General features: G+C 41.9%; 1 long non-coding RNA gene across 1 annotated transcript in view; it reads left to right on the top strand.

The window, feature by feature from the left end:
• The first annotated feature begins 2,265 nt into the window (after nucleotides 1-2,265).
• Nucleotides 2,266-6,227, top strand: part of LOC138492347 (uncharacterized) — a 102,649-nt gene continuing 98,687 nt past the window's right edge. Inside the window, exon 1 of the long non-coding RNA XR_011276188.1 lies at nucleotides 2,266-2,877. This is a non-coding gene — a long non-coding RNA (uncharacterized lncRNA). The remainder of the gene's footprint in view (nucleotides 2,878-6,227) is intronic.

Genomic DNA, 6,227 nt, shown 5'->3' with positions numbered 1-6,227 from the left:
CATTATTCAAGGAAACCAATAATTGGTTAGGGCAATTACTACTCACAACGAAGACATGGTGTCATACACCAAAGTTTATAAACATTTATACTAATCAAGAAATTAGAAAATAAAATTAGCTCCTTCTTTGTTTACTAATAGTACATGCTGTTCAGAAGTGGAGGAGTAAAGCTATTTTCACCTTGTGTGATTGTAGGTACTCGTGTTGTCCACAGGTAATGAAAGCCTCGTCTCAGTGGATCATCATGTTGCTTTCCATTATGTTCTATGGGGCATAGGGTCATGTTTTGTGTATTTTCAGAGCTGCACAAGCAGAGGTTCTCTAACGAGAGATTGCTCTCCACGATATTTGGAGATAAGTTGCCGTTCTTCCGAGAAGGGTACTGGAATTGTGCAAACTGCGAGTTGCCAAAGATGGAGTACCACAGAACACGTACGTTCAGCATCTCTTTATATTCTTTCCAAGGAGGGGTTTAATGCAACGCCGTCAGGGATGCAGGGACAACGAACAGGATGGAGGGGCAAATAATGCTGGTTCATGGTTCCATTCCAAGTGGAACTAATGTCCTTTGTCCAATGTTTACTTCTCTAACCAACCAAGACACATCCTCTAGATCACGCAGTATAAGGCTGTTTAAAGTGCCTCTAGATGCACCTGTCTTGGCTTTTCTTCGCAGATGTGCTGCTTAACTGAAGTCTATAGCAATAGCTTCAACACTTTCCTACCAGGACCTTGTGCCACCTTGATAACCTTTTCCTACCAGAACATGACCTTGTGCTTACGCCCCTTTGCCTTGGTTTCCCTTGGATTTGAGCAGGAATGTGTGCCCCTCCCTCCTCACCTGGTTGATTTTCAGGGTTCAATTGTTGTTTGTCCCCATGCAATGAGATGTTTGAGCTCACCACAGGGTCTTCACCAGCTTAAGTACCTGCTAGGCTCAAGACTCAGCAGGCTATCAATGTTTTCACTTGCTTGTATTTTCACCTCTGGTGGACTCCGATCTGCCATCAGGATCTGGGTTATATCCCCTAGCAGGCTAATCATGCTGCATATTCTCAGTCGTTTATGGCTCCTGCCAGCTTCTGGTTATAGCCCAAACTATGCTTCATGCACCTCTCTCAGGGTCTGAACTATTTGCCTTAGCCACCTGGTGCTCTCTCCTGCTATTACTCTTTCCACCAACTCTGGAATCACCGCCTCCTGCCTCCTTTAATATATTGTCAAAACTGGTGCCATCGTCCTTAAATCTGAGTCATGTGCTGACCAAGGTCGCCTAGGTCCACCTGCCTTTCAGGTGGTTTCCCTTTTCGTTTGACTGATATCATGTGTTGGGTATTTGTCTTAGAGCACACAGGCTGAGGTCTCAAAACCTCAGTGTGCTGTCTTTAAACCAGGCAGGACAAACGCGGTGTCCTAGCGAACCCTTGTTCCTGTATTCTAAAGATGACAGTAATCCTTCCTCTGCAGCGTTATTGTGCTGTGTGTGCAGTCTGTTCGTTTTCTGGCAACCACAAACATCTGCTTTTTCGGTGGGCTCTGATACACACTCCGCTCGCTCAGCCTTGAAGCACATAGTGTGGTGTTTGTGGAGAGAGCCAGAGGAAAGCTGTCTCACAATTGTTCTCACATGTTGGGGTGGCATAGGTCTCTGTTCCCTGAAAGTACATCCCCTTGCCACTCTCACCTGGGGTTCTTCTCTACAGCCCACATGATATATTTTAAAGGAAGCCATAACAGGTGATCTTGTCTAATGGGGTGGTTTTGAGTTATGCTGCATGAGTGGTAATGGGAGGCTGTGTGGGAGCTGGGGAATCCCCTGTACACCCCCACCTGGCTTACACCTCGTAGGAGGTGGTTTCCCCCATACCCCCTCCTCCCTCGTCCCCCCTCCCTCTTGAACCTCTCAAAAGTGACTAGTCGCAGAGCGTCCCTGAAATGTCACACACAGGAAGGTTATTGGGACTGTGCAACTGGAGGCCTACTGGAGATGTCAAGCTTACAGTGACTGCCATACTTACTTGCGATGTCAAACTGGGATCTTACTGGGAATATGAAACTTACAGGCAATGTTAAACGGGAATTGCTAGGAATGTCAATGGCAGTTCTCTGGAATATCAAATTGGGAGATTATTGGAAATGTCAGACCTGCTGGAAATCTCAAACTAAGTGGTCACTAGAAACGTGGAGCTGTGAGCATGATGTGAATATCGAGCTTACTGGTAATGTCATGCTATGTTATGACTTACTGGGCTATACTATGATAGACTGCTTCCTAGGAACGTCATGTCATTCCCCCACTTTTTAACTTTAATGTTCGGTTAAATGTTACAATGTTTTTGAACACTAGATGGCGTAGTTGTATTCATTTTTCTTTTTTTTAACTTCAACTTGTATGCTAATGTAAAGTTCAACTTAGCACGTTTGTGTAACGCGCATGTTGACGCCATTTTGTTAGTTCTTCGGGTCGCAGCGGTTCGGTCGTCTGGAGCTTCTTTGTTTTCTTGGATTTCTTTTTGCAAACTTGGATTTTTTGGATCGGTTTCACTGGATTGCTTCATTTTTTTGGATTTCTCACTTATGGACTGATCTTTTTCGTCCGGATTGCAATTTTTACTTCATATTCCGTATCTTGGATTGGATTCTTTATTTTTACAAGTTTGGACTATGGATTCTTGGATTGGATTGCTTCTTTGGACCTTTATATTGTTTTTTTGTCAAGTTTCGATCATTTTTTTGGGATTGGAGGCTGCTTTTTGATTTGATTTCATGATTTTTTTGTTGGTTTGCATTGGATTAATGTGATTGATAATGGACTTTTCGCTGAGTACATTTTTTGGTTATTTTTAACATTTCAAGTTATAGGCAAGTGCTTCAAGGTAGCTCACATAATCCATTGTTTCGAACTGATTTACTATGGTTTGCACACGTTCTTCATATTCTCTGTATTTTTTCATTTTTTGCTTGACAATGTTTTAATGAAATAGTTTGTGCCATTTTAACTTCTTGTTCTGATTGCTCCATCTTCAATTGTTTTAAAAAATGCCATAGGTTTGGATTTGTTGTATTGAATTGTTTATTTATCTTGTTGTGCCACCCTTCCATCATGTTGTTTGTTTGTGCTCTCTTTTATTTTACTGCTAAGTACCAGTTCCATAATGAAATTTCATGTCTTGCACGTCTTCGTGATCCATTGCACGGTAGTTGTCCTATTCAGTTGGTTTCAAAGTAGTCTAGTAATTCAGTAAAATCTTGTTCATTAGCTTTGTAATAGTCTGTATCAATCAATTTTTCATAATATTCAACGTGTTCTTCTTTAACAAATGCCAATGCAAACAACTGTTTTATGTTATGTTGGTAGTCAATGTATTCAATATATTTCGATTGAATTCCGAGCTTTTGAATCTTTCGCCAAATGGCTTGACTGAAGTGGAAAAAACAGCCTTGCATTTTTGTTTCTGCGTATATTGTCGTGAATGCTTTCATTTGTGCGCTCTGGAAGTCCATCACCATGTTTGTAGAATATTTTTCTGGGATTGCTTCTTTCAGTCTTCCAAATACAGTTTTATATGTTTCTTCTGTTTTATCATTCATCAAAATGTATACCAGTGGTATGGTATTAGTGTTTTGTTTATCATGCCATGCACGCTGTTAAATTGCGCGAACGGGTGAGGACATGCTTTAAATGTGGCGTCTCCATGCCACTCTGTGGAACTTCCAAGATGCGATAGGTTCTCACGTGTTGTATACATCCATATTTTATCTTTTTATATGTCTATTGTAGTGAAATGAAATTGTTCCCCTTTTTCAGTTCTTTTAAAAATCTCTGGAATTACGATTTCGTCATATATTCTCGGCGCCATGGGGAGGTTTTCCTTTAGTTGTTTTTTTCTGTTTAGGCAACGTTGTATTAGCTTTTTCTCTGGCATTTGAGCTGCAACATGTAGCGGGATTTTTCCACATTATAACCTATTAGAGATCCACTTGGTTCCGTTGGGTTTTCATCAGCTTTGTTTTTTAGTTCATTCAGTGTCTTTTTGATTAGCATTGCAGTTCTGTCAGGCATGTGATTGTGCTCGCCGCTGGTCATTATTGTCTCTCCCTCTGTAATCACTCTTCCCATACATTTTTACTGTAGTATTCCATACATTTCCAGTATTTCTTTTCATTTCATTTCTCGATTGTAGGTGTAGCCGTTATAGATTAAATGGTCTCTGCCCATTTGTGACTTAACATACTCAATCTTGTCAGGCATTTCGTATCTGAAATTAGGAAATGAAATACAATTTTTAAATCAATTACCTATAGTTCACATTTTTTTTTCCTTATTCCTTTTTCATATTATTTACGTCTATTACCTTTTTTTTCTCGTCACGCTTTCCTCACAGTATTAGTATTCTCCTCGTAGCTGTCTTTGCTTTCCAACCGTCAGCTGCTTTTCACAGTAAACATAAGGTTCTTTACTCGTGTTGTTTTCACTGTGTTTTAACCCATAGTTGCTCTGTATGTCAATTATTTTGTGGTTTTTATATTCTGAGTTGTTCGTGTGTACGTGGAGGGGGTTTTGAGGGTTGGGACGTAGGTGGGTTGAGGGGGACCCCGCCCATAACATGTAAATTTGCAGCAAAATATTCAGAGTTGTTTGTGTGTACGTGGAGGGGGTTTTGAGGGTTGCGGTTAGGGGGGTCGCAAAATTAACGTTTTCATTTTTCATTGTCTTCAATTATTTTCTATGGTCTATGCTTTGGTTTCGATGGAATGGTGTTTTTGTATTTTTCATATGTATCGTCAATACTTTGGATTTCAATGCTTTTTCTTAGATGCTTTTGTTTGTCAACGCTTTTTATCATTGGTATCCATATATTCTCTGAATAAGGGACAGGCTGCTTTTTGGGAAATGATGTGGCTCTGGCTTTTGGCAGTTTGCAGAGGGCACCCTTCTGGTGCGGGGGGGGATTTTAATATGATTCTCGGCACTGACACAGGCAGGTTGAGAGGGAAAGAGGTAGGGGAGGGCAAGGTTAGGAGGGGGGACACCCAGAAATTCAAGGAAATCAATGACTGCCTGATCTTGTTGATGTGTGGGAATTGAAGCGAAGGCTAGGGAAACAGCTGCTGGGAACGATAAACAGGCACTGTTTACTTACTTTTCAGTGTTCACAAGTCCTTTTCCAGGATTGACTCGTTACTGGTGGACAGACACACTGTGCCGGAGGTTCGAAGGACACTAAAATTATGGTCCCTTGGTGAGAACATGACATTGTGGTAGCTGAGGTAGGTGTGAGGGAAATGGTCACTATGCAGGGATACTGGTTTCTTCTTAAGGAAAAGGAGGTGGGGCAGGTGCAGCTTCGAGATATTAAGGAATATTCCCATTTGAATGCAACTAGCAAGGTTATCACATACATACTTTGGGAAGGCTTTAAAGCCACGGTAATGGGGGTCCTGATAGGGTTGGGCTCAAGAGAGAGTTAAGAGGGAGCGAGGGGAAAAGGAGAAGAATCTGAGAGGTCAAATTTATAGCTTTAGGTCCGGGGGGTGAACAGGGATGTTAGCAGGATTAGATTGCAGGAGCTAAGGGCTTGCAGGGCTGTATTGCCGGCACTACTGGCCCACAAAACCAACTGGGCGCTCAAGCGTCTCAAAGAGAAGTATTATGAAAAAGGGGAAAGTGCTGATAGACTCCTGGCATGGTGATTGAGTACTCAAACCAAAGCTAGAATGGTCAACTTAATAAAAGATGTGGATGTGACAGTAACTAGGAGCAATAAAAATATTGCGGAGAGATTTGAAACTTTTTATGGAACCCTTTATACCTCAGAGAGTCAGGAGGACTCAGAAGGGATTCGGACCTACCTGCGGGGAGTATATCTACTGTGGCTCTCAGTGGAAGACCCACAGGGGCTTGAGGACCCCATTGGAGTGGAATACATTATTGCTACTAAATGAGGGGATGAGGAGTGGGAAGGTCCTGGGGAGGATGGCCTCACTGTGCAGTTTTCCAAGATGTTCCATTCAGTGATAGCCCCCGTACTTGCCAGGTTGTTTAGAGAGGTCCATAGTGGGAAAAACACGTCTGAAAACTATCAGTTATCCTGAAAGAGGGCAAAGACCCCAGTAATTGTGCATCATACATGCCTATTTCTCTTCTTAACTCATATGTGATGGTCTTAGTGAAAATCTTCGGGAATAGACTTGACAAGCTCCTCCCCATGTTGATTCATGGAGA

The sequence above is a fragment of the Ambystoma mexicanum genome, chromosome 10 (assembly GCF_040938575.1).
Source record: "Ambystoma mexicanum isolate Mex_15411 chromosome 10, UKY_AmexF1_1, whole genome shotgun sequence".
Classification (NCBI taxonomy): domain Eukaryota; kingdom Metazoa; phylum Chordata; class Amphibia; order Caudata; family Ambystomatidae; genus Ambystoma; species Ambystoma mexicanum.
Note: the sequence above shows the minus strand (reverse complement) of the source record. Positions and strands in the feature narration are given on the sequence as shown.